The sequence below is a fragment of the Eulemur rufifrons genome, chromosome 1 (genome assembly GCF_041146395.1).
Source record: "Eulemur rufifrons isolate Redbay chromosome 1, OSU_ERuf_1, whole genome shotgun sequence".
In the NCBI taxonomy this organism is placed as follows: domain Eukaryota; kingdom Metazoa; phylum Chordata; class Mammalia; order Primates; family Lemuridae; genus Eulemur; species Eulemur rufifrons.
In genome coordinates, this window is record NC_090983.1 from 57,700,267 (window position 1) to 57,725,505 (window position 25,239).

At 42.1% G+C, this 25,239-nt stretch overlaps 1 pseudogene; it reads right to left on the reverse strand.

Moving 5' to 3' along the window:
• Window positions 1–2,371: 2,371 nt before the first annotated feature.
• On the reverse strand, window positions 2,372–2,938 carry LOC138385396 (PRA1 family protein 3 pseudogene; annotated as a pseudogene).
• Between the last annotated feature and the right edge of the window lie 22,301 nt (window positions 2,939–25,239).

The following is a 25,239-nucleotide window of genomic DNA, read 5'->3' on the forward strand; positions in this document are numbered from 1 at the left end:
ACTACTAGCAATAAGACTGCTTAATGCAGATTAAGAATTATTTTCCTCTTTTCCCTTTAGGATATGTTCCAGTAGGAATTTACAGTCAAAATATTATGTTTTGAAATAATTTTTCACTTGAAATAATTTTTCTTCATACTGATATGGCAGCTAAATGATACACATTTAATAAGTTTGTTTATTTTACTTTGCTTATTTTTAGTGGTTACTCTTTTTAAATTTAACTTTTAAATTGTGTGAAATGTTAACTTTTAAATTATGTGAAATATTAACATGGTTCCAAAGTGGCATTGTGCTGGTAAATATTTGTAAATAAAAGACCTAACTCTGCCAATATTACTATCAATATAGTAAATATTACTATCATGACTGATTTCAATCTATCAATGTTATGGCACTGAATGAACAATTTGGAAGATGCACAGTAGTACACCATTATATAATATTTCCAAGCACAGATATAGTGCATGTAAATAATCTCAGAAGCATAAATAATAGTAAAATGTAATAAAAATAATTGAAATGTGATGAATTTTGAATATATATTGTCTTTGTGTTTAATATAATTTATTTAATAGTAAATTTACATAATTTAATTTTTAACAATAGCTGTTTCATAACTGGCTTACAAAATTCCTGAAACTTAACAGCTTGCTCTTGCTAGCTCGTATAAGTTGGCTTTAGCACACCTCTCTGTTCCAAAGTAAAAACCACAGAACAAAGTACACTCAGAAAAGGATTGTTTTCATACCTGTGCTTTCTACTCTGTTCCCTCCCTCCCTACATGGGGGTAGGGGATAATTGTTTTTGTTAGATTTTTGTCTCATCCTTTCATTATTTATCTTTGAAAATATAAGCAGATACGATTATATATTTCCTTACCCAAAAGGTAGCACACTATAAATACTGTTCTGCTCCGTGTTTGGCTTAGAATTTTGAATCCTGTGCACTGGCAACACTCCTAGGAGAAGTAAAGATGTGTATGTTCAACTATTACCAGTCTCACACTTCAGTAGAAATTACTTTTCTTGTCTTTTTTGAGAACTGGGAAGTGTCTGAGTGGGAATGGAAAGGTTCTATTGAGAAGAGGGATGAATCCAGGAATCTGGGAACTTCAAAGACAAACTTCACAATTTTACTGGGGTCAGAGCAGTGCAAGTGGACTTTGGCAACCTGTTGAGGTTGCAAGGTTGCATGGATGAACACCCAAGTGCCGCCTGAGCTTATGCCTTTAAATCCAGCTACTTTGATTGTTATATTATAAAATACCTGGCCATCAGAGTGTGTAATTGGAGTTTTAATGTTTTAGCTGGACTTTTCAGCTGAATTAAATGTGACAGAGCTATGCTTATCACCCTTGTGAAAGTCATTTATACAATGCTTACACATAATGCTCTATGAGACAGAAATCTCTTATCAATTTTCTATTTGTCTCTGATAACTTTGCACTGAGAGGAAAAGACTGAGATCTTGGAATTCACATCCAAAGTCATGAGGTTTTTAACACATCTCCAAGGCCAGAGAAATGAAAAGGCTACTGACAATATTTGCTGGCTTTAGTTGTTGTTTTTTTTTTTTTTTTTAATATAAACAGAACACAAATTTTAGTTTTTTTGTCTGGTTGTTTTTTAACAAATCTGTCAAGAATAATACAGGTTACATAGCTGTAACCTTCTTAAGGAAAATGACATTAAGTTTGCAACAAATACCTGCTGGTGAAAATACATTACTAGCATTTCAAAAATTTAAAAAGTTTAACAAAATATTCTAGGCAGCTATTTTTATATGTATAAACAAAGCATAAACAACTGGTTTATCCAGTTTTCACTGCATATCAAACAGGCAGCAAAGTGAAAAAGATGGTCTTTGATTTTAAGAGATTAATAATAAAAACTAAAATAATTTATACCCCACTTTTACAATGCTAAGGGATATTTTCAGAGGAGGATGCTGAGGGGATTAGAAACAGGCTGACCTATGACATCATCTACTTGAACAACCTGTTCGTTTACTCATATTGCCTTGATACTTTACAGTGATTTTTTTTCCTACAAGATAACAGTATTGTTGCTGTAGAACCCGTAATTCTTTTGTTTTATTCCCCTAAAGAAATAAGTGTGATCCATTTCCCATCAGATTTCATAAACACACTTGAAACTTCAGACACAATAGGAGAGTGGTTTTCTTTCAGTTTCTGAGGCCTTCTCTCTGTAACATCAGAGAAGTTAATAGTTTGGCCTATACATACATGTGCCATAGATAGTTGGGTGGTACAAGCACCTATTTAAAAAATACAAGCAGAAAGTAGGTCTGGACAAGGGCAAACTGCAACTCAATTTCTGCTGCAACCCTATCGCCAGGTAAATGAGGTTTATTCCTTCACTTTGGTAATATAGTCAGTGAGTTTGCTGATGTTTCCTTTCTGCCGTTCTAGGGCATCCAGGACAACGCCCATTGGTGTCCTCTTCAATCCTAGTCCTTCCATTTTATTCTCCAGCTTGTTCCTGAGGTTCCGGAGCCTCAACGATGCATGGATAAACGTCCACAGCAAAGGCAAAGTGATGCCAAACACAAAGACCAGGACCGCCCGAGACACGGATATGAGAAGACAGCTGGCCAACACGACCACCACGACGAACGCCGTGGGGTGTCGCGCCTTCATCCGGCAGAGGATACCCTCACTGCGGGCCGCCCACGCCAGCCCCGCGCACGCCAGCGCCACCGCAGTTCCTCCAAGGACCGTGCCGAGGGGGCTCAGAAAGCCCACGACGGCAATCAGCAAGGCAGCCCCCGCCAGGTAGTTGGTCTGGTAATACAGCAGGTTGCTCACTACGCGCTTCCTCCATCGCGACACGTCCCTGAAGTCTGGCCGGGCGAAGCGGTCCGGGGCCGGGAGGAAGTCGTCCCAGGCGCGGAGTGGGGCGATGTTCAGGCCCATGTTCTCGGCTTGGCCTCTTCGCCCCCGGAATCTCGCGGTGGCGGTGGTTGTTGCTGTTGTTGACGAGAACTGCCGCTTTTATTCTGTGCTCTGTGTCATCATTTCCGGTTATTTGCACGGTTTCCTGTGGGGTCTAAGAGGAAATATGTAATGATGTTTACAACTAAAATAAATGTGATCAACTGGTAAAAACAGCCTTATGTAGTGTCTCCGGTGACTTTCCATTAGCCAGGATGGACTTAAGGCTGGATCCCATGACATGCAGATCCTTGGTGAAGCCAACGGGGAAGAAATGAATTCAAAACATTGCACTGCAGTGCGGAGCCAGCATTTTCTATACTGTAGAGAGAAGCAGCCTCAGAAAAAGACTATGGGAGATGACTAGGACAACCCCTTATGTCCTCACACAGCACCCCATCCTCTATAATGAATGAGCAGTTACCTGGGATTGGAGCATAAAAGAGAAGTGGAAAGGAATTTGCACATTCCCACTAAAGGCAGCTTTACAAACCTGCAATTAAAGGACCTTAAGAATTGTGACCTGTTGGGATGATTGCTGCTCTAGTCTAATTGGTTGGCCATTAACATTTGCTACCTACTATACTTAAATCGATAACAAGATCTGAAAGAATGGGCCCAAGCCCCAATTTATCTCTGGTAGCTACTATGTTCCATAAAATGGTTGTTCAGAGTTAGTGCAGTGATTCCGGTATAGCTGACTGTGGTTATAATCTAGCAGCATGGCACCAAAGGCATCGGATTGGAGTGATAGAGTGGAATGAAGCGTCACCAGACTCTCTTCACTAACCTTCCTCTTCTCTAAGATGGATTTAGAATCAGACAAACCAAGTAAGAACAGAGACTTTCTGTTAGAGACCAACAGCTTCCAAAAGAGATAACCAAAGAAGTTAGCTCACTGACATGTCAGGGACTTCAGAACAGGTGCAAGTCACACAAAAGAATTGGCATCCCATGATGTGGCCTAAAGATAAGTAGTCAAGTCCTATCTTGCCCACTTACTCTGTGTGTCCTAGGACAAACAGCTATGGAGACAACAATCTCTGCCTATTTCACAGGATGCTTATGACAAAGAAAATGTGTGTAGAAGAGAAACTCTTTAAATTGTAAAATACCATAAAGCCAGAGATACTCTCACGATCATGACCAGGAAGGGGAAGCAGCATTTTGACTATATTCTGTTGAGCCCAACAACTCTGGTGCTCTTAGCTCATTCTTCCCCCACAAACACAAAGACTCAGATGGAAGCCTGTGAAATAGTTAACTGGGTCCAGCCTTCCTTACAATGGGTCCTCAATCCCATATGTGGGGAGATTTTTCAGAAAAGGGCCCTTCTAAACATTTGCTTACTTTCTGCTTGGCCTCACTATTAGGTCTTCACTACAGATACTGTGGGGCAGGTCACACGTTCCTTTCAATCCTTTCAGCCTCAGAATTCCATAATGTGAAAATCCCCTTGATGGCGTCACAGGGCCACCAGCGTGGGCACTGGCTTGATCTCATCCCTCCCTAGGACAACCACTTCCCCTTCTCCACAGCCCTCCTTAGCAAGCTTCCTTTACTAAAGAGCTTAAATCTTTCTCTCAGGAACTCCCAAGTTCTCTCTAAATGTGATGATTAATTTTTTCTTTAATTATTTTTAAAACTAACTTCTGCCTCTGGGTGTATGGTAAACTACACGACCCCAAACCATCTAGCTTCAAAACAATCAGAAATTCTGGATCCAGTAAAACAAGTCTCCTTTAAGACATTGGCTAAACGCTGGAAGGTAAGTAAGGAAAGCCCCTGGGGTCAAAAATGAAGAGGGAACTGAAAAATGAGAGCAGTGACTGCATGTGTGGAGGCTGCAGTCACCCAGGGTGGGAGTTGCCAGGCTTGGGTTAGAATGCTTAGGCCAGGGCAGGATGTGAGGCTTGGAACTGCAGAATGTTGGGTGTTAACTGCAACCTCTAGAAAGCCTAGTCCTTGGAAGGGCTATAGTGAGGGTGAAAGAGTGAATCAGGAAATGTACCCATTGGCTCAGGGAGACAATAAGGGTGCTTTTCTGTCTTGGTCTAGGCTCCAGCGGGGAAAAGTTTCCCTTGAGAATTTGCAACCATAAGTCTGTCATTACATTGGTTCCAAGAACCCTTAACCCAAGAAAGAAACCTAACCCAGATGGGGGCATGAATATGCTTAGGCAGCTAACAGAAACAAACACACAATCTACTTGTTCCAGAGGATCGGGCTCTTACATTTGAAGATACGTGCTCTTATACTCCCCATAAATCTTGCACTCTTCAGTTTCAATGGTCCTAATTCTCTCAACTAATTTTCATAAGATAATTTCTAGAACCTCCACCATCCTAGTCATTTTCCTTCTCTGTTTTCTCTAATAGGTCCACGTTTCATTTAAAATGGGCCCTCTTCCTCCAGTTCAGACCTAAAGGTAGCACTCCAGAAACTGTCTAATGTGGCGGATAAAATGGGACCATGATAAAAAAAATCTAATAATTAGGTAATATAAAATCATATCACTTTAATAATTCATTGATGTAATATCACTGTGATAAAACTTTTAGTATAATAGCAGCTACTATTGAATGTGTTTTATGTGCCAAACACTATATACTGTACATGAATTATCTTTTTTAATCTTCATGAGATAGGATCTATTATCCCCCTTTTACAGAAGAAGAGAAATAACCTTCGTAACTTACCCCAGGTTACAGAGCTAGTAATGCATGTAAGCTAGGATTTAAACCCAGGCCTATCTACCTTCCATGGCCTTGCTTTGAACCACTAATACTCCACTTCTCTTCATATGAGTCCTGGGAGGGCATCTGAAAGTGCAAGTTCCATTTTTAGTAACTGTCACACTCTTGATAGCGTTTACAGTGAACTAAAATCCCTAGGATTCTTATTTCTTTAAAATGTAGGCCGGGCATGGTGGCTCACACCTGTAATCTTAGCACTCTGGGAGGCCGAGGCGGGAGGATCACTTGAAGTCAGAGGTTTGAGACCAGCCTCGGCAAGAGTGAGACCCCCCGTCTCTATTAAAAATAGAAAGAAATTAGCTGGACAACTAAAAATAGAAAAAATTAGTCGGGTGTGGTGGCTCACGCCTGTAGTCCCAGCTACTCGGGAGGCTGAGGCAGGAGGATCGCTTGAGCTCAGGAGTTTGAGGTTGCTGTGAGCTAGGCTGACGCCACGGCACTCACTCTAGCCTGGGCAACAGACCGAGACTCTGTCTCAAAAAAAAAAAAAAAAAAAGAGAGAGAATAATAAAATAAAATAAAATATAAATTGCAGGTATTTTTCCTAAACATAGGTTTTCATAGAAAAGGGGGATGAAGGAGTAGGAAGACACGGAGAGAAAGGGGGCAGAAGACCAGTTACAAAGGCAGAGTGGTTGGGGACACTGGAAATTTCCTTTGCTGGTTTCACAGGCTCGTAGCAGACCTGGCCTGGCAAGTGGCAAGAGCCACTGTGGTCACGCGGCTGGGAATTCTTCTAGGCCTTGAAAATGTTTTGTTGCTTTTTGTTTCTTACATTTCCTTGAAGGTAATACTGGATTTCTGACAGAGAGCAGATCCTATACCACAGCTGTCCGTCACTGGACTGCCCTTTGTTTCCCCCGGAGCTGGCGCGCGAGCACAGAGCACTTATGTTTGGGAAGCCTGCCCCCTCGTGGATTAGTGAAATATTACACACCAGGCTTCAAAGCTCTCCCAAATTGGATATAACGTGCGGAAAATATTTAACACGCTGTTCAGATATTTGAAGGAAAAAAATAAATAAAACTTCTGGAGATGATTCCCCCGAGACTCTTGGATTCTTCTCAAATAAATCTTTGGGTGGATTTTATGGTTTTTTAAATCATACCTGCCAAAAAAAAAAAAAATCAAAAAAATGTTTAAGGATCCAAAGACATGACAACAGCAATGATGGTGACTATTGTTTTCAGTGCTTTCTATGTGCCGGGACTGTGCAAAGGACTCTGTGAACGTTGTGTCTTGCAACACCACCACCACGCTGAGACAAGTTCTACACGTTGTTACTCCCACTTCACAGAAAGGCTTAAAGAAGCGGAGATTTTGATTCCTGGTAAATGGCAACTCTCCCAGGAGAAGTAGAGACACGTATGTTAAACTATTACCAGTCTCACACTTTAGTAAAGATAGCAACACCGCCACCTTCGCCCACCCAAGCACCCGTAGGTTGGGAGTGCCTGAATCTCTTCTTGAACTTCTTCACCCCATCAATCGGCCACACTGGATTGAACCAGAAATATCAACTGAGCCGGATTAGCTGGGTTCTTTCTCCTGGGAATTTGGAGTCAGACCTGAAAGAGCCATCGATCCCGGCTGGTTACGGGGATGGAGGCCGTATAAACTCAGGAGCCTCTGTGGAGGAGCATGTCCTGCCCAGTGCATGGAGAAGCAGAAGCAGCTGACCAGGAAACAGAGAGAGGAACAAAGGGGCTGCACAGAGAAAAGCAGGAAGGACAACTTTCCTGGTCCCGAGGCCCCCCTGCTGGTTACACTGATTCGGCTTATTGAAATAGGTCTTTTCTCCTATTTTTAAAAAATGTGTATATAACCAAGTCACGTGAGCAATAATATGTACACGTGAACCAAATCTGGTACTACAATGGAGTAAGAGCTGAAGTTAATATGGCACATTGAATGATGTGCATAATTTTTATTATACTCCATAGCAATTAGGCTCAAATAGGGAGCAATTAATGAAAATGACTGTAATTATTATCATGTCAACAAAGCCAAGCCAAGCAATTCCAGAGTCAGCTGCAGGGAGGAAAACTTCGAGACAGTAGAAAGCCTTCTGGGGTTCTTCTAAAGGACCTTGGATTTAAAAACCAGGAGATCAAGTCCTTCCCTTGGCCCCCCTCTCTAGCAACCAAAGTCCGGGAAGCCCTCAGGGTCCCAGCTAACGGCTGCGTGAGCCTCGACTTGCCCTCCCTGCCCCGCCTCTTGCCCGCTGCCTGTCGGAAGAGGAGGAACACTGAGACTGAGGGTCCCAGGGCGGTGCAGTGTCTGCTTGGGAGGCTCCTTCCCTCAATGTTGGATTGGCCAGATCCAGAGCACAGAGAATTTGAAACTATTTTAGGAAACAAAGCGCCAGCCTCCTTTTCATGGTGTTCTCCTCTGTAGATCTATGTCTGCCATTGGCGCAAAACATCATCCATGTGGTCCCAGAATAGCTCACCTGGGATCTGTATTAAGGACCGGGATGGAATCCTCCTGGATTCCATAAAATGTGTGAAACTGCCTGGCTTTGCTCTCCGTGCAGACACCTGCACGGCTGCCACAGGGAGTGAGACCGCAGCGGAGGCAGGGCTGGATGTGGTTGTTGAGATGGCTGGGTCCCCACCAAATACCATCATCTCAATCTCTTTTCCCCTGCATAAGACTAACAGGGAACACTCAGAACAGTTACCCAAAGCCAGAATCCTAGAGTCCTGGAATAAGTTTGGCTTAAAGTAGTCAGTACTTGGAAAAAATTCACTGACTAGAGGTATTCCATTTTCCTCCTTCCACATGTCACTAAATCCATGCCCCCGTCTGAACTTTGACCCATTAGAGGTGCATTTGTGTCAATAAGCAAATGCACCTCAGATGTTTTACATGTATTACTTCCTGGAAAATGTTTCTTTCATAATTAGCTGTGATCCAGGCATGGAAGCAATGGGAAATTTTGGGAGAACTAAGAAAGGTTGTTTTGGAGTCACTCAGTAATTCAGTATACATTATTAACTACCATGTGTCAGGCACTGTGTTCTGCACTGAACAAAAAAATTGCAAAATACAGTCTCTTTTTTTTTTTTTTTTTGGAGACAGGATCTGGCTCTGTTGCCCAGGCTAGAGTGCAGTGGCACGATCATACCTTACTGCAGCCTTGAACTTCTGCCCTTGGGCCATCCTCTTTCCTCTGTCTCCTGAATAGGTGGGACTACAGGTGCATGCAGGGGTTTCTACTCTTCAGGAACTTAATGGGTCAGGCCCTCACCATTAAGTAGCGTGATGACTTAGGGGAGCAGGAAAAAAGAGGCTATTGCTCCTATCTTGGAACATTTTAATAACCTCTAACATTTTACATGGATAAAGCTGGGTTAGAATAAATAATAAGAGGTGTCTAAGAGAGACAGGGTGGGGGTGGGAGCAGGAAGAAAATTGTAGGAAAGGGGAGAGCTGTTATCTTGGGGCTGGAGATGGCTTCATACTTGTGCCTGCAAGGGCTGTTTTTAAACACTGTCTGAATCATCCCTCTCCCCTTCCCCGGCTCCTCCCCCCTCTTGCTGAGTCACCCAGACTGCCATTCCTCACCCTGAAAGGAGAAAGAGGAAAGGCTGTAATTGTATAGATTCTCTACAAGCTGCTAGGATACATTTGCACAGTTCATCTGTACAGACCACTGTGCAATGGCTGGAAGCCGTTTTGTGTAAAGATGGGGAAACTGAGGAACAAAGGGGCAGCATGACTTTCGCCACCTGACACAGCTGGTAAGAGGCAGTACCAGCATTCCTCGTGTCCTTTAGGCACACCCTAGTATTTCCTCTTGACCAGTACTGTCTTTCTTTAGCCTGTAGTGACTTCTGGAAAGTTTCTAGGTACAAAACATTCTCCTCCGTCTGGGAGGCCAAGAGCCTTCGAGTGTAGTCTTGCTCTGCCCAGCACTGTGTTCATATTTCACCGTACACTCAGGAGACTGCGGCTGCGTGAATCACTAGGAATTTGAGAACTCGTTGAGTTCATTCAATCCTACTCTCCAGAGAGGACAAAAGTGAAACTCCTTTATTCAGATTAACATTGATCCTATTCCTAAAAACCACTCGGGAGGAAAAGTGTGACAGATGAGACTGCTCGAGCATTGGAACCATCTTCTGCTGTGAATGGATTGACTGACCCACGATTATTTCAAGCCCAAATCCTGATCACAATACACCCGCTCCCCTTACTTTGGGGTGCTTTGATCTTAGTCACCCCTTCTCCAAGCTCTCCGCAGGAGCTCAGCTCCCTTACTTAAAATTCCCAGCTCATGTCTTTCTGCAACACTATCCGGACTTCATGCCTGGAAATGTTTTTCTCCCGCCCCGGTCATGCTACATTTTTTTTTCCTCCTTGAAAACAATTCTGAAACTGGCCTGTTTCAAAGAGCAAGCTGTACAGGGAGGAATAGAAACCCAAGAAACGAAACCCAGAGACGAATTCTGTTCAAGGTCATTTTCTTTGTCTGTAAAATGGGATGAGTATAGGTAACAAAACCTACCCCACTGGGCTTGTGCTCCAGGTGCACTGGCTGTCTCTCAGTTCTTAGAAGCAGCCGCTCCTACCACAGGGCTCTTGCAAAAGCTGTTCCCTCACCTGGAACATAGGGGTGGTCCCCAGTTCCTTACCCCTGTAAATGCCCTTTCTTCCAGAATAAATCCAGTGGTCGCTTCCACAGTGACTAGTCCAAATGTTTCTTTCATGCCACTATGTACTTCACCTTCAGGGCGTTGATCATAGTTCTAAATTTATTAATATGTTGTTTTGTGAGATTATTTAATTAACAGCAGTCTCCTATAATCCACGTGCTCCATGAAAACAGACACATCTGTTTTTTCTCACTGATATATCTCCATCACCCAACACTCAATAGATATTTGTGGAATAAATGAATGAACGTAAATGAATGAATAATAGCTGTGAAAATAAAGGAGACTATCCAGGTCTACCCTTTGGCACTGTGCTGTTGTTATTAATGATACTATCTTCTCCCAGAGCAGCTTTTGTCATAGCAATACCACCTGTAAGGATCACAAGGCCTGCAGTGGGCTAAGGGAGATGAAAGTTGTTTGCAAATTACAAAGCAATAGACAAACATTAGCATTTTGTGATCATTGATGTCGCTTAGTTCTTTTTCCTGCAAACACCTCGGTGATCCCCTGCACAGCCATCTAATGTGTACATACACACAGAGACAACTGTGCTTCCGGTACCTGATATTTGCCTGGTTTGGCTATTAAGTAATTGTTCAATTGTCCTCATAAACAAATGACAAGTCATACAGCAATGGCACCATTATTGGAAGGAGTGATACGTCTTAAGGAAATGTCACTCTTAAAACTCAGACACAGCAGCTCTTTTTTAAAATTTTTTTTTTTTATTTCAATAGATTTAGGGGGCACGAGTGGAGCTTTATTAAATGTATATATTGATTAGTGGTGAAATCTGGGCTTTCAGTATACCCATGATTCACATAGTGTACATTGTACCCAAAACGTAATTTTTCGTCCCTCCCCCTTCTCCCCTTTTCCCTGTCTTGAGTCTCCAATGTCCGTTATTCCACTCTGTGTGACCATGCATAGCCACGGGTTAGCTCCCACTTACAAGTGAGAACATGCAGCATTTGTTTTTCCATTCCTGAGTTACTGCACTTAGGATAAGGGCTTCCAGTTCCATCCAAGTTCCTGTAAAAGACATTACATTATTTCATTGTTTTTTATGAACAGCAGCTCTTGTTGTCATGGAGCAGGCTTTGTCACAAGGGATAGTGTGGCAGGGGCTCATGAGACCACGCAGGGCTGGGGAAACTGAGCCTGAGTGGTGGCTCATTTTATGGGTCAATTTGACTGGACCACAAGGTGCTCAGATAGTTGGTCAAACATAATTCTAGGTATTTCTGTGAGGGTGTTTATGGCTGACCTTGGCATTTAAATTGGTAGACGGAGGGAAACAGAGGGTCCTTCCTAATGTGGGTGGGTTTCATACAATCTGCCGAAGGCTTGAATAGAAGAAAAGCGGCTGACCCTGCCCTGAGTAAGAGAGAATTCCTCCTGCCTGAATGCCTTTGAACTGGGACATCAGCTTTCTTCCTGCCTTTGGACTTGAACTGAAACATCAGCTCTTCCCGAGTCTCAAGCCTGCCAGCCTTTAGACAGGAAAAACACGATGTGCTCTCCTGCTTCTCGGGCCTTCAGACTTGGACAGGAACTAGACCGTCGGCTCTCTCGGGTCTCTAACTTGCTGACTCACCCTGCAGATCATAAGACTTGACTGCCTCCATGATCATGTGACCCATTTCTTTACAATAATAATTATTATACACATATATCATTTGGGCAGCCCAAGCACAGTGCCCAAAAGCGTGCAGCAAGCACATGAGAAAGGTTTAGGCAATCATCAGCATTGGCGTATGGCCTCGTAGGTACAGCACGATCCCAAATGGAGTCAGCCACAGCTATATCGAGTGGCTTCTAACGTTTCAGTAAACCACACTGGGACTCTTACCAAGGGTCGAAGCCACAGGGACTTTAGGGGAAGGGGATACGGGTAGATTAGAGACGGCCTCAAACTCTGACACCCCTCCTACTGAGAGATGAAGGCTACATCCCCTCCCCTTGAAACTGGAGCTGAATCTGTGACTGATTTGACCAACAGAATTTGCCAGGAGTGATGTTATCCCACTTTCTGAGCCCAGCCTTACGAGACTAGCAACTTCCAAATCCTGTCCCTTGGAACATTCTCTCTGAGGAAGCCAGGGGCCATGTGAGAAATCCAGGCCTTACAGCAGGAGGTGAGCGTGGTCAAGCCAGAGAAGCTTCATCTGTATTTACAGCTGCTCCCCATCACTCGCATCACCGCCTGAGCTCCTCCCCGACCCGTCCGTGGAAAAATTGTCTTCCGTGAAATTGGTCCCTGGTGTCAAAAAGGTTGGGGACCGCTAGTGTAGAGGAAAGATTGGGGGAAAACAATGCCAGAGTTGTGAGGTCCAATAAGTTCATTAAAATAAATTACTCATCTTTATAAGACTTGGAATGTTTACATATTACTACTGCTACTAATTCTTTTAAATTACCAGTTTATTGAAGGCAAGAATTTTGCTTGCTATCTCTTTTTTATTTCCTTCACAAGGTAGAGTGCCTATGGTAAGGGTTTAATGTGATTTTGTTACCCCAAATCTGACTTTGTTTTGCCCTTTCTGAGCACCCCTCTGCTTCTGAAAATCACAGGAGTGTGTGAGACATGAAACAGAATTACAGACTACTGAGATCTGGAGGGACCAAGTTATTTATATGAAGCAGGCAGGGAGAAAGGCTAGTTTAGTTCTTAGTATTAAACAGAACTGAGAAAAAACAAATTTTTATGTAGCCTGGATTGTTTACTAATCTACAGTCATTTTCATAAAATTTTTAATTACAGCAAGACACAAGTTTCATAACACTTGAAAATAACACAAAATGAGCCAATCCAAGATTCCAGATCTAGTGCATGCCAGTTCTGTGAGGAGTTTTTTTTTGTTTGTTTTTTCTTTTCCTTGTTTTGTTGCTAACCAAGTTGAAAACACAGAAAGGAGCTTGCCAAATTTAAACTATTAGAACTCCTTAGAAAAAGAAATGAAATCATGCATATCCCATCACTCAGGAAATTATTTTCTTTATGTCCAACATAAAAGCTCTGTAGGTTCAGAAGTAATTCTCCTTTATTCTTGTGTGAATGTACCTTTTCCACCAAGGTCTATGGCCTAGTTGTTTCAAGTGAGTGAACCTTACTGTGTTCGCTAGACTAAAAAATTCACAAGGTCAGGTTCTATGTATCTGTATTAACCTTTAAAATATTCATCATATGATCCAGTAGAGTAACAGACACTATAAAAACTTTATGAATGTGTTTGAATTAACTCAATTTCAAGGAACTCTTTTATAAATCACTGATGATTGTGATGTAACTACACTTTCGAGATAATAAAAAATTTACCTTATCATAGTAGTTAATATACACTTTTCAAGAGCAATTTTTCTCTTAATTATTTTCAGCCCCAAATCTACATATAATAGGGCTTAATAATATTTCTTGCATTGAGCAATATTAATATTCTCCTTGGTTAACCGAAATTAGTGCAATCATTGGGGGTTTATAAAACCCCACTAAAAACCTGTGCTCACCTCTTTTACTCAGTCAGATAAATAGGCAAAAGTATTTTTTTTTTCTTTCCAGAGACAGGGTCTCACTCTGTCACCCAGTTTGGAGTTCAGTAGCATGATCATAATTAGGCAATAGTATTTGACAATACTTTCAAATACAGATAGGCTCCACAATAGTTCAGCTAGCTTTCCTTTGCAGTAATTGCATGGATTTTAAAAAATTCTGTGTATTGTAAATGTGACAAAAGAGAAGTTGAGGAAAACTGGAAAATATTCTTTGGAATCAACTTTTTGCAGTTTGCTAACAACTAACACATGTATATTAGAAATTAAGTTTCTCTCCTCAGGAATGATTATATCCTTAAAGATTCCTAAGGTAGAAAAAGCCACTGAAAAGAATTTAAGGAAGAATTTGATTTAAAAATTTTAAACCATTATATTAATTCAGGTTCATGGATCCTACAGATCAGGAATTCAGAAAGGGCTTAGTGGAGATGACCTGTCTCCTCTTCACATGTCTGGGGCCTCAACTGGGAAGACTCTACTAACCAGGAGCTGGAATCGGCTACAAGCTTCTTCACTCTCATGTCTGGCATCTGGGCCAGGGTGACCTGAAGGCTGGGCTCAGTGGAGGCTGCCATCAGAGAGCCTGCATAGGGCCTCCCTGCGTGGCTAGGGCTTCCTCATAGCATGGCTGTCTCTGAGTGTTCGGGATTCTTACACTCAGGGCTCGAAGAGCGTGCGTTTAAGTGAACAAGACAAAAGCTGCATGACTTTCTTTTATCATATAGCCCCAGAGGTCACATAGTGCCACTTCTGCCATACTTTTTTTCAAAGCAGTCATGAGCCCACTGAGATTCAAGGGGTGGGGACATATACCTCAGCTCTTGATGAGAAGAAGGTCAAAGAATTTGACCTGTTTAAAAACCACCATAATCACACATTTTACCTCTCCTAACTTACTAGAAACATTTACAGATCTCCTCATCTACCACCTGTATTAGTCAGGGTTCTCCAGAGAAACAGAGCCGATAGCATGTGTCCATATATAGAAAGAGATTTACTGTAAGGCATTGGCTTATACAATTATGGAGGTTGGCCAGTCCAAAATCTGTGGGATGGCCTGGCAGGTTGGAGACCCAGGAGGGCCTATGTTCTAGTAGAACCAGGAAGAGTGGATGTTGCAGATGAAATCCAAACACAATCTGCTGAAGAATCCCTTCTTGCTTAGGGAGGCTGTTCTTTGTGTACTATTCAGGCCTCCAGCTTTTAGGATGAAGCCCATGCACATGGAGGGGGGGACAATCTGCTTTAATCAAAGTCCACTGATTTAAATGTTGATCTCATCTAAAAACCCTTACAGAAACAACCAGAAGAATGTTTGACCAAATATCTGGGCACCCCACCGTGGCCCAACCAAGTTGACACATAAAATTATCACTGTACCACCCCTATACCATATTCCCAGTTTAAAAAAAAAACCTTAAAATGTATTTTATTTTATGGCTATATAATTTGTATATTAAGTGTCTGTCTTCTTTTTTGATGCCTGCCTTTCTGGTTTTTTCTCCCTAAATTTCTATTTGGAGTCACGTATAATTGATCTTATAATTCTCAGTTCCTAAAAAGGCTCACAGAAGTAAATCTCCTTTATACTAGAATTATGTAATACACAAGTGTAGGCTAATAACTTCTGTGGTCTCCAGGGTTAAATCATCAGACAGCAGCTGACATGGTATTTCCATTTTGGTCCTAATGCAGATCCTCAGTCTTAGTAGCTATCCTGCTTCCGCAACTTCAACCCCCATTATCCTCATCTGTGTTCCATTCTGCTTTCTTCTGGACTGTTTCCTGCTTCCCATTAATTAATATTCATTGTAGAGAGCTCTCGGTCAGTCAATAATTGTACAAAGTTCAAGCCATAAAATTAAGGCTTTCTGCTTCAACTTCACAGAGTTCATTATCTGTGTTTAAGTTGCTCGTTTTACTTCTGTTTCTAGTAGTTACTACAGAAAACATGCAATGCAAGAGGTGCAGGAGAGGAGACTCTCCCATGTGGCCATCTACAAATGGTGAGCGGGGCCCCAGATGAAGGTTTCTGTTAGGATTTCTTTTAGTCACGGCAATGTTATGGACATCTATGGCCTTAGGAAGGAGAATCTGCTGGTCTAAGTGGTATCTGGAAAACCCTCCCTTTAAGCAAAACCCTATCCCTTCTCTCACAAAAGACTTTACTCAAAGGGGCTACTTTTCCCTAGAGACGAAATAGAGGAGTTTGTCCTGTAGCACTTGCTTTGGAATCCCCTGGGCAAGATGTTAAAGTGCACATTCCTGGGTCCCACCTAGACTAACTGAATCACATTCTCTAGCTGAAGGGGTACTTTAGGCATTTGCATCTTTTATTTTATTGTGGTAAAGTATACATAACATAAAATTTACCATTTTAACTTTTAAGTGTACAATTCGGTAGCATTGGATACATTCACATTATTATGAAGCCATCACCACCACCCCTTGCCAGAACTTTTTCATCATTCTAAACTAAAATTTCATATCCATTCAACACTACGTCCCCACTCCCTCCAGCCCCTGGTAGCCTCTATTCTACTTTCTGTCTCTGTGAATTTGACTATTCTAGGTACCTCCTATAACTGGCATCTTACGGTATTAGTCCTTTTGTGTATGGCTTATTTTACTTAGCATAATCTTTTGAAGTTTTATCCAAATTGTAGCATGTGTCAAAATTTTCTTCCTTTCCTACCTCAAAATAAGGCCATATATGACAAACCCATGGCTCACATCATACTGAATGGGGGAAAATGGAGGCTTTTCCTCTAAAGACTGGAATAAGACAAGGATGTTCACTTTTATTCAACGTAGTACTAGAAGTCCTGGCCAGAACAATTAGGCAAGAGAAAGAAATAAATTGCTTCCACATTGGAAAGGAAGAATTCAAATTAGCCTTGTTCACAGATGACATAATCTTATACCTAGAAAAACTTTAAGACTCCACAATAAATTCTTAGCACTGATAAACAAATTCATAAAGTTGCAGGATACAAAATCAACATACAAAAATCAGTAGCATTTATATACACCAACAGCAAGCAATCTGAAAAAAGAAATCAAGAAAGAAATCCCATTTACAATAGCCACAGAAAATATAAAATACCTAGGAATCATTCTCACCAAAGAAGTAAAAGATCTATATAAGGAAAACTATAAAACTTTGCTGAAAGAAATAGAAGAGGACACAAAAAAATGAAAAGATATTCCATGCTCATGGATTAGAATAATTAACATTGTTAAAATGACAATATTACCCAAAGCAATTTACAGATTCAATGCAATTCCTATCAAAATACCAATGACACTCTTCTAAGAAATAGAAATAAAAATCCTAAAATTTATATGGAATCAGGAAAGACCCTGAATAGCCAAAACAATCCTGAGCAGAAAGGACAAAACTGGTGGCATCAAACTACCTGACTTCAAAATTTACTACAAAGCTATAGTAACAAAAACAGCGTGGTACTGGCATGAAAACAGGCACATAGACCAATGAAGCAGAATAGAAAATTAAATTTAAATTTAACTTAAATTTAAATCCAAGCATTTACAACCATCTCGTCTTTCACAAAGGTGCCAAGAACATACAATGGGGAAAGGACAGACTTTTCAATAAATGGTGCTGGGAAAACTGGGTAACTGTATACCAAAGAGTAAAACTAGACCCCTATCTCTCACCATGCACAAAAGTCAAATCAAAATGAATTAAAGATTTATATCTAAGATCTGAAACTACTAGAAAAAAAAAAAACACTGGGGAAATGCTCTAGGACACTGGGCTGGGCAAAGATTTTTTTCGTGTGTTATCACCCCAAATGCACAGACAACCAAAGCAGAAATAGACAATTGAGATCATATCAAGCTAAAAAGCTTCTGTACAGCAAAGGAAACAATCAATAAAGTGAAAAGACAACCCACAGAATGGGAGAAAATATTTGCAAACTATCCATCTGACAAGGGATTAATAACCAGAACATATAACAATGCAATAGCAAAAAAAAAAAAAATCCAATTGAAAATAGGTGAAAGAGCTGAATAGACATTTCTGAAAAGACATTTCTTAAAAGAAGACATACAAATGGCCAACAGGTGTATGAAAAAACGCCCAACATCACTAATCATCAGAGAAATGCAAACCAAAACTACAATGCGGCATTATCTCACCCAGTTAAAATGGCTTGTATTTCAAAGACAGACAATAATAGCTGCTGGCAAGGATGTGGAGAGAGGAGAACCCAGATATACTGTTGGTGGGAATGTGCACTATTAGAACAGCCAAGCCACTATGTAGAACAGTATGGAGGTTCCTCAAAAAACTAAAAACAGAACTACCGTATGATCCAGCAATTCCACTACTGAATATACCCCCAAAATAAAGAAAATCAGTATATCAAAGAGATGTATGCACTCCCATGTTTATTGCAACACTATCTACGATAGCCAAAACATGGCCTTGACCTAGGTGCCCATCAATGGATGATTAAATAAATAAAATGTGGTATATATACACAGTGCAATATTATTCAGCCATAAAAGAGAATAAAATCCTGTCATTTGCAGCACCACAGATGGAACTGGAGACCATTATGCTAAGTGAAATAAGCCAAGCACAGAAAGGTAAATATCACATATTCTCACTCATATGTGAGAGTTAAAAAAGTGGATCTCATGAAGATAGAGAATAGATTGGTAGCAACCAGAGGCCAAGAAGGGGAGGAATGAGAGTGGATGAAGAGGGAGAAAAAAGAATATAAAATGTATTAACACTTAACTATGTGGTTAAAAATGGTAAAGATGGTAAAGTATATGTGTATATTTTACCTCAATAAAAAAAAATTTTAAGGTTGAATAACAATCCATCTGTCAATGTACTTTTAGGTTGTTTCCACACTTTGGCTATTGTGAATAATGCTGTTGTGGGGAAGAAAGGAAACTTCCCCTTCACCCTGGAAGGTTTGCTGATAGATCAGTCCACAATTAGGCAGATGAATAAGAGAAAGAGATTCATTTACCCTGCACACGAGGAGAATCGCAGATACCAGTGGGGTCCAGAAGTTTTTATACCCTCATTTTAAAAAGGAGGGGGCGATGAGGAGTACAGATAATTCTGTTGAGCAGCAATTTAAGCGCTTACTAGGGAGGATGCATAGATACTTGGGAGAATGAAGTGGATGAGGGGAAACAGATTGACTTGTAAATGATTATCTTTGGAAATGAAGTGGATGAGGGGAAACAGATTGACTTGTAAATGATTATCTTTGGAAATTAAATTAACCTCAGAGACAGGTATTATATTTAAAAGGATTTGGGCCAGGCTGGTTATATTCTTGATCTTCTCTCCTGCAATATATTGAGATAACAGGGAGGGGAAGGGAAGTCAATTGTTCTTTTTGATGGGTCAGTCTGGTTTATGCAGGTAGAGGGAAAGCCCCTTCTGAGGCCTGTTCATCTCTAAGGGCCTTTAATTCAAAATACTCTTTATACAAGGAGTCATATTTTGAGGTGAAATTTCCTGAGCTCCTTCATCGCTATTAACAAGAGTGTACAAATATCTGTTAGAGCCCCTTGCATTTCTTTTGGGTGTATACCTAGAAGGCATTTGCATTTTTAACAAACTTCTAAATTTTGCCCTAAATTTTGATAGCCTTTGACTAGTTTAGAGGATTTGACTAGTTCAGTGGTTTTGCTAGTTAGTTATTTTGTCAATTCTTGTGTAAATATACCTTTGAATTTAGTTTAAAAGAGGATGAAATGAGTGAGGTTTTGCATCATCTCTTCTCTTTTGCTAGTCTGTCTTCCACATCCCTGTTAAGGACCTAAACCTTGGGCCTCACCCACCACAAAAATCCCCTTTGATGAGTCCTTTTCTTTCCATGTTTTTCTCAGCACAGTGATCAGAGTACCCTTCCTAACACACCTTTTTCATTTCTCAACTCCATCTCACCTTTTAAAAAATCCATTCAGCAGTTTTCACAGCCTAAGCAATGAACCCAATTCCTTAGCCTGAACTTCAGAGCCATTCACAATTGGTTCCATTCATCTTTTCAGCTTTAGAAATGCTACATTCTCACCTAGGGGTTCTCAAAGTATGGTCCCTAGACCACCAGCATCAGCATTAGCTGGGAACTTGATAGAAATGCAAATTATCAGTTGGCTTCAGGCCTATTCAATCAGAAACCTTGGAGGTGGGGGCAGGTGAGAGGATCTAGGAACGTGTTTTTAATAAGCCCTCCAGGTGATTCTGAGTTTGAGAACCACTGCTATAGCCAAACTACTTGTGACATAGTCTTCCCAAAGCACTTCTCATATTGTCAGCTGAATTTGTCCTCATACTATCCCACCTGCCAGGGATTACTCTCTCTTTCTGCCCATTCAAATCCTCTGTGACCTTCAAGCCCCAAGTCAATTGCTTCCTTCTTCACACAGCCTCAGCTGAATCCTGTTAGAAATTCCTCTCCCAGCTTTAGACTTGGTTGGGACCTTTTCTATGAGCCATTTAGCAATTTATCCTGTACTGGCTCCTCTGTGTCCTGCACACAGCTAGTAACGACTAAATGTTATTGATTTGAGTAGATTTGATTTACCTCTACTGGATTTAAAAGGCAGCTAAGGAACTTAAACTACAGCCCTGGTCCTTCAGACCTGCTAAAACTCCATGTTGTTAGTCCACTCCCAAATTATTGATAAGGATAACGAGACAATTCAGACAGAAATCCAACCATGATCTATAGCCCTGAACCAAAGGTAGGTGTTGTGAACTGGTGTGAAAGTCAACCAGGTGATAAGGAAAACCCCCATCAGCCACCTGAGACCCCACCCCTCATGGAAGACCCGCATCAGCATAATACTAACCTATTACCTGGCCCATCAACTAATCTATTACCTTAGCCACCTGAGACCCCACCCCTCCGACCACCCCAGCTTAATAAAAGTGGGAAAAATCGGGTAGACAGGGTTCAGAATTTGATGGCAAGACCCCTCTGAGCCCACCAGCGAATGATTCTGCCACTCTCCGACTCTCCATATGCAGCTCAGTTTGTCCTCCGGACCACCTGCTGTAACACTTGCCATAACATTTTGGTTCCCGGACGGGGAAAACCGACCTCACTGGCCCCTTGAAGCCACCGGTTGGGGGATGAGTGCAGTGACCCGAAAGACCTCGGCGACAGAAGCAAACCGGCGCCAGCTGCCATTTTGCAGAATATCTTCGCTCCTCAGGAGCTCTCGCCGGCCGCAGGGTCCCGAACTCGCCCGGACATGCCGGAGAGACGGACAAGTCAAATCAGGTGTGGAGGCATCGGACCAGGTAAGGTCCCGGGACCCGTCCAAGTCAGGCCCGTCAGACGACAGAAGAGGAGCTTGATCACCTCCTGAGCGCAGGGAATTCCCAGGGCGGGAATGTGTGACCTCTGCCTGTCTGAGTGAGTGAGCGAAGAGTGAGTGAAGAGTGACTGTGGTTCCACGGCTACAGCTACGGAACCTGAGTGGGTCCTCACCTGCGGTTCTGGGGTGGCGTCTTATGACATAACGGTGATTCACTCCCCCAAAGGGAGTGACCAGGCCCGGGGTTTACATGGGCACACCTTAGCCAAGACGCGCCTAAGTTCCCGAGAGGGACACAGCCAGGTGGACACCTGAGAGAAACCCCCACCCTTGTTAAGCTGCGACACTGTTCAAGGGTCTAGGATGGGTAGTGTAGAATCTAAGCCTACAGTCCTTAAATGCATGTTAAAGAACTTTAAGAAGGGTTTCACGAGAGATTACGGTGTCATACTGAGTCCAAGTAGACTTAGGGCCCTCTGTGAACACGAGTGGCCCACATTCGGGGTCGACTGGCCCCCAGCAGGAACTTTAGACCTCCCCACTGTGGGAGCAGTTTAGAGAATCGTGACTGGGACTTTCGGCCACCCCGACCAATTCCCTTACATAGATTCATGGCTAGAGATTGCTCAGACCCTCCCCCTTGAGTCTGGTTCTGTGCTAATAAGGGACAGAACAAGATTTTTGTGGCCCGAAGGACCAGAGACCCCAAACTGTCCAAACCCATCCATCAGGAAGCTCCTGAGGGGATCCACCACCACTGCCCTACAACTCTACCATGACACCTCCTGAAGTGCCCCCAAATCCACCAGACACCCTGCCACCATTAGTCTCCCTGCTGCCAGTTCTGGACCAACCAGGCACCGACACTCCCATCACCCGCCGGCTGTGGTCAGCTCAGGCCCCAACTTCAGCCCTCCAGATGCCCCTGCGTGAGGGGCAAGGTCCTATGCAGTCTACGGACAATGGGTCCGTTCAGCCAGTCCTGTGTACTACCAGCTCTTCTCCACCACTGACCTTCTGAACTGGAAGCACCACGCCCTGGCATACTCTGAAAAATCTCAGGCCCTCCTTGACCTCCTGGAATCCATCTTTCAGACCCACCATCCCACTTGGGAAGACTGCCGCCAGCTCCCTTTTTTTTTTTTTTTTTTTTCCGAGACAGAGTGTCACTCTATTGCCCGGGCTAGAGTGCCGTGGAGTCAGCCTAGCTCACAGCAACCTCAAACTCCTGGGCTCAAGCTATCCTCCTGCCTCAGCCTTCCAGAGTGCTAGGATTACAGCCCTGAGCCACTGCACCTGGCCTGCCAGCTCCTTCTGACCCTTTTTAACACAGAACGACACCGGATTGTAGTTGGGACCCTGGAGGTGGCTCCAGGACCAGGTTCCAGCAGGAACCTTGGACGTGGAACCGTGGGCACAGAGAGCAGCACTGGAGACCAACCCGGATTGGGATTTCAACTCCCCGAGCAGACGAGAGGCACTCGAAAGGTATCTCCGTGAGTGGCTCGGTTTGACCTCGGGACCACCTACTGTAAACACTTGCTGTAACACAGGTAGCGCCCAGATGAACCTTTATTTATTTCAGGAAATGAGCCAGGCTAAGTGTAGCTACAGATGAGGCGTGGGGGTGGAGAAGACAGACCCCACCTGCATCCACCAGAGATAAAAGGTTGGAAGGAAAACGCATGTGCGAGTCTTTTGTTCTTTGGCCCACTCCCTGTGGGTTTATGGAGCCATCTGAGAGCACTTCCCTCTCCTTTTGAGCCTTATGACACACGTCATCTAAAAGGATGCGCTAGCTCTCTTGCAATTACTCAAAAGGAATAAATAGTAAATTTTGTGTAGAAAAGCTAGGAGGGTGCACCAGGTTCAATTAAACCTGCTACAAAGCCTGTGAGAAGGAAGAGTGGGAAGGGAAGCTTTAATTTCCCCCCCAAATGCTGCTGTCTCCGTATCCATGGGGAATGCTGTAATGTGTTCATAATGGGAGTATCTATCTTTTTGTTCAAGTGCTGCCTAATTCACTAGAAAATAGGGAGGGAAATGCTTTTCTACATATAACTTGATAAGAGGATTCATTAGAAATACTATTTTAGAATTAATAAAATGCTAAATGATTTCTCATTTTTCTTCCTAATAGTTGGTTAATGAGGATGAAAAGCAATTATTTTTATAATACATTTTCATGTAATTGGTGACTAAGTGTACTCAATAGAGAATAATGAATATACTAGTTTGCAATAAATTTCTTTGAAAGGAAAGAATAGAACTGGGAAGACTCTGAAAAATTTTACCTTTTAGGCTACAAGCACAAATTTTTCCCCATCAACCATTACATATAATTTACAATATGTTCAACATTGAAGGTGGTGGTATTATTTCTTTCTTTATTTTTCTTTTATTTTTTTGAGACAGGTTCTCACTGTTGCCCATGCTAGAGTACAGTGGCATCATTACAGCTCACTGCAACCTCAAACTCCTGGGTTCAAGCCACCCTCCTGCCTCAGCCTCCCAAATAGCTGGGACTACAGGCACAGATCACCACGCCCAGCTAATTTTTCTATTTTTAGTGGAGATGGTGTCTTGCTCTTGCTCTTGCCCAGGCTGGTCTCAAACTCCTGGGCTCAAGCGATCCTCCCACCTTGGCCTCCCAAAGTGCAAGGATTACAGACAGGCATGAGCCACCACCCCCAGCCATGTTATTATTTCTTCAGAAAGGCATAATTCTTTGAGATTTCTGCATTTGGAATGAATTTATAGTGTTGCTACAAATTTGAAGGCTGCAAACAGCGACAGGAAAAACATGTTTGTTTTTTTAAAGTTGCCTATTTTTAGCTATATAGGCTAAATGGAAAAGCAATCATATTTAAAATTATGCTACAGTTTTTTTTGATGTATGAAAGGAAGCTGTTTTCACTAAGAGAAATTCAAAACTATGCAGTGCAGGTGGGGGGCGGGGAGTTGCTTAGTCTAAGAAAGTGTTTTAAATTCTCTACCCACGAAGCCCATGAGGGGAATAACCTCCCAGTATTTACAGATTGTGATCACAGCAGCCAATAACCATTTAGAACCTTCTAGGGAACTGCTCTGGTTTATGTCCCTGAAGACTCAATAATTTCTACCTTCTAGAAAAAGTTCTCAAATGTATACCAGAATATTCAGAGTACTTACTAGTTTCTATTTATCTTTTCAATATAACTATTTTCACTATTATATCTATATAGCTTTGGGGCTCTCCCTTCACCCACCCCCATACTTTCTTGAAGTTTTTTCTGCTATTGTTAAAGGGTATTCTGTTTGGGGGGATGTCTGATTCAAAGCTGGGTTTGGAGTTTTACAAAGGAGTGTTTATGGGGGTTCATTTTAAGTGTAGGGAGCAAAGGCAAGCTTCTCTTCTGCCTTCTGAAGGTTGCTGAAAATGCACTGACAATAGGCAGATTAATAGGAGAAAAAGGCATACACATTTATTATTGTGTACATGGATACAAAAGTCCCATAAATATGAGACCCTCAAGGAAGGGCCAAATGATTTTTAAATATCTTTTTAATAGGGGAGAGAGAAATGGGGGAAATGTGGCAATTTTGAGGGGTAGTAGATGATTTTTAGGGAGAATAAATAGACCTAAGAGGCGGATATTATCTTATAAATGATTCTCTTAATAAACTGAATGTGACTAGCAAGTTATGGGAAGGAAAGGGGCAGAATTGCACTGTGAGCAGAGGTTATCATATTATGTAGATAAAGTCTCCCAATAACCTTTTAGAGCTGCCCTCAGAAAAATAAATGAAAAGTCTGTGTGGGTGTGGTGATAACTTTTAGTGGTTAATCTTTCCTGATTAACTTATGAGATCCTTAGGGAAGGGGTATTAGGACAATTGTATTTCTTTTGGAAAGAAGCTTCCTTAGTCAGATGAGGAAATTTCAGAGAGAATCCCTCCCTGCACTTGAGGTGGGGAAAAGAAATAAGAGAATGTTAGAAAGTTT